The sequence below is a fragment of the Nematolebias whitei genome, chromosome 13 (genome assembly GCF_014905685.2).
Source record: "Nematolebias whitei isolate Nwh7 chromosome 13, NemWhi1, whole genome shotgun sequence".
In the NCBI taxonomy this organism is placed as follows: domain Eukaryota; kingdom Metazoa; phylum Chordata; class Actinopteri; order Cyprinodontiformes; family Rivulidae; genus Nematolebias; species Nematolebias whitei.
The window spans coordinates 40,368,912-40,373,195 of NC_056510.1; positions in this window are offsets into that span (position 1 = coordinate 40,368,912).

Here is a 4,284-nt window from a genome sequence, read left to right on the forward strand (position 1 = left end):
GTGGTATTTTGTATTCATTTTGTGTTAAAGGAACTGCTTGCCTGGCTGTCTGCTGAGGAAGTCGCTGTGTGAGACATCTTCATTTATTGAGTACAGTTTCTGTTTACAAGATCAAAATGCGGTGGCCACCAAAGCACGTGGTGATAGGGATAGGTGTTTTGTCATCCATCGTGTTGTCACTCATTTTCTCTTTTGAATATTTCTGCATCATTCCCGGTTTACCAGAGTGTGAGCAGACTGGAGCAACAGGCAGGGTGCGAAGGAGTGTGACACCACACACAGTCATGAAAGATGCGTATGGCCTTCCGGTGCTGAAAGTAGAGTATCCCAAAGACACCACCACTACCCTAAGCCTGCCAATCTGTGACATGTTTTATTGTACGGATTACCGTATTGCGAGTGCAGCCTTTTATATTTGTCCATGTGGCAATCCATCCAGATGTTCGTGGTGCCACGAGTGGAATTATGTCACGTTGTATTCGGGATCATGGAAACCTGATATGTCTGGACATCAGACTAATTACAGAGATTGGTGGAGGACGCATGCCACCTTGGCAAAAAATAACAGATACTTGTTATTGTCCTTAAAGTATGTTCGTACTTGGAATAAGTTAACCAGACTAAAGCGCGAGATGATCTACACCTTGGTGACGGAACCCATTTATGTGCTTGTAGCCGCGGATGTGGCCGGCAATGACCCTTTCCGGGTGTTACAACTTGCTCTTACAGAGTTGCCAGTCCAAGACCCTACTCCTCCTCCGACCCAGGAGTCATCGCTCCCAATGTCTATGCGAATTGATAGTGTTGACTATACCAGCTTAACCCCTGTGGATGTGATTGCTATGTCCACTGGCTATACCGACTCTAACATTTGGTTAGCTTGGCTCGCTGAGGCTGCTAGACAGGCTTCTTTGTCTGAATGTGTAGCTTGTGCTGCAGCTCGACCAAATTTGTACACCCAGCCAGCTCCATTACACTCAGAGGACGTCTGGGGATTTCATTGCATGTTAAGTCTGACTATGAGAAAATATACTAAGAATTGCACTACATTAGATCAGGTATTCCCAATTATTTCTAATATAACCAAATTAGGCTCGTTTACTCCGGTAGAACGATTTGACTATTACTGTTTTAATTACACCTCAACTGCAAATAAAAGAGTTGCCTTAGGACAAATTCAGGATGAATGGTGTAATATCACGCAACAAAATGTCTCTGACAACACCCGTGTGGGTAAGGTGGCTCGCGCTGATCTGTATTATTATTGTGGTGGTAGACGTTTACTAACACATATCCCTCAGGATTCTGTGGGATTGTGTGCATTAGTACGCTTAGCTGCATCGTTAACCTTGATTGGCCCTCGTTTGGAAGTTTTAAATGACACCTCCACCTCTCCCAGTAGGAAGAGACGTTCAACGCATAATTTTGACCCCACTGTGGGCTCCACTACATATATTGATGCCATAGGAATCCCTTGGGGAGTTCCTGATGAGCACAAATTAGCAGATCAGATTGCGACAGGTTTTGAAAATTTACCTGTTGTTTCAGCATATTTCCTAATTACACCAAATAAAAATGTTGACCGAATAAATTACATACATTACAATGTCATGCGTCAGTCCAACCTTACCAGAGACGCTGTTGAGGGCTTAGCGGAGCAACTAGCTCCAACTTCTCTGATGGCTGTACAAAATCGAATGGCTCTAGACATGATTTTAGCTGAGCGACAAGGAGTGTGTAGTATGTTTGGTGAGTTATGTTGCAGTTTCATACCAAATAACACGGCGCCTGACGGTAAGGTCACTAGGGCCCTAGAAGGCCTGCGCACCCTCTCAAACGAGATGAAATCCCACTCTGGTGTAGATAATCCTCTTGATGAATGGCTCTTCAAAGTGTTTGGCTCCTGGAAGCAGATGATTGTGTCCATGTTGATGTCAATTGCAGTATTTGCAGCTATTTTAATCACATGTGGATGTTGTTGTATTCCCTGCCTGAGATCCCTGTCAGTACGTCTTATCACTTCCACTTTAGAGAAGCGGGACCCTGAAATAGCTCGTCAGCTCCTAATGCGCAGAGGTTATGAACTTTCTGATTTTGAGATGCAACCACGCCGGCGCAGAGAAGCATATTCTTCCGCTTGATGTCGACCTCTTTAGATGAGGTCGAAAGGGGGAATTGTTGTGAAATAAAGATTGTGTTCCTTGTTGAATCTGACTCCCACTTCTTGTTTTACTTTGAAATTGACCCACTTCCTGTTTTACTTTGAAGAGGCTCCCACAGATTGATTTCTGTTCCTGTTTACATCATGTAACATGATGTCTCACACTTCTGATTGGTTTGAAACTGGCCAATCCCATGACAGCAGGCTTAGAGCGCGGTGAAAAGTTAGTTTTGCTGTGTGAAGGAACGCCCTGTTTTTAGACAAAGGAAAGTGCGTTTTCTCCTCGAAGCAGTCAGCCAGACGGAGCTGAGACGGTCGACTTCAGATTCCTCCTTAACAAGGTTGTATCGTATAGATTAATGGATGTGCATCCAATTAATTATATGTTAAAATAATGACTGCATTTAACTAATCCACTGTTTATGCTTGTGAATCTGTGACTTTGTGACTTTCTTTGCTTATTAAATATTCGTAAACTTGAAGGTGCGTTTGTCGTATTCTGAGTGCGTGTCTTGACTCCTCCTGCAGGATGAACGGTAACAGCAGAGCTCGGGTGGAGAAATAAGATAAAAAACACAACACTCACCATCAACAGTGAGCCGTTTAATTAAAAACGATTTAAAACAACATCACACATTTACAATAATTGGCAGATTGATTTCAACAACAGCTTAATTAACTTGCTTTACAATTAGAAAACCATACGGCCATGGTTTCCACTTGCAGCTTTTAAACCAACAGACATTTCTGAAAATATCTGGATGATTACTGGCAGATAGAAGAGTTTTAAAGATGGGAAAATGAAGTTTAAATGGAGAGAGATGGGTGAGGAAATTTGTCTGTTATAACCAGAACAACACGCTCCTTTGGACCCAGCTTAACCCACGGTACACTTCGCAGTTGAAGATCGACTTTTTACCTTTCTGAAGATAAGTCAGTTCCGGCGTAAAGTTCCACTTCAAGCCACCTTTCAGCGTCTCCGTAAGAATAGCAAAGACCTCAGGAGTCGTGAGATCATTTTGTTCAACAGCAGCTCACCTCCCAGGTGGACTCACACTGGACTGTGAGCCCGTCAGAGGTTCCACTCAGATGTGGAAGATTCCATAATCCCCACGAGACTCGGAACTTTGTTCTGCGTTCTGCGTTCCGAACTCCATTGCACTCTTGGAACTAGGAAGTGTTGACCCTTTTAAAGAGGTCACTTCCGGTTCCTCTGAGAACTTCCTGATTGGTTGAAAGAACCAATCAGGGGTGTGGTTTTAGTGACGTAAGAGGTCACTAGAAGTCAGAAAAACAATTTAATGTTTAGGAACAGATAGAGAGATGTTTTAAGAACAGACAGAAAGATGTTTTGAAGAAACAGAGACTTTTTGGAGCCAGTTCTCCTTCTATCTATCTGAAAAAGTTAAACATGACATTTCTTTCCAATAAACATGTTTTTGACCGAAACTTGACTTCTGACCCACTTACTCCTTCTCATTTCAGACAGAGAATCAAAATGCATAATTACTCTTGTAACAAACATTAACTTGATTTCTACTTTGAATGAGAATTAAAAATCATTTATACTGTTTCACAGTTGATTTAAAATGAGTAGTTCACTTCAACATTTAAAATGGTTTGAACTAAACACACTTTTGATTATCAAGACATTTGTAAAATAGTAATGATAATAAAAAAGAGAGTGTTCTTTCAATTGATCAGTGCAGGACACACTTAGAAAGTCTCTGGATGAACTTAATTTTGTGTTTCTGGACTCAAATCAATGAAATAACAGTTCTTGTCCCAGGAAGGCCCTCAGGGCCAGATTTTGACCTGAGGCTTAGTTCACTACAATATTGTGTTAAAAACATGATCTGATTCCATTTCTGGTAGAAAATGTAGTTTCAGCTACATGCCTACAACTCCCAACATTCACGCACCCACCATTATAGAACACAAGATGGCGAGATATTATTGGTTGAGAGCTGGGTCACACGATAAGAGTAGGACTTCCCATTCGTTGATGTTGATGGTGGCTCCAGGAGGTGTGGCCGAGCTCTGAAGAAGATGGGTTGTCTGTTTACACTCGGCGCCATTGTTCGTGACCGCATGGTGGAGTTACAATGGCCCAGGGCTGGTGA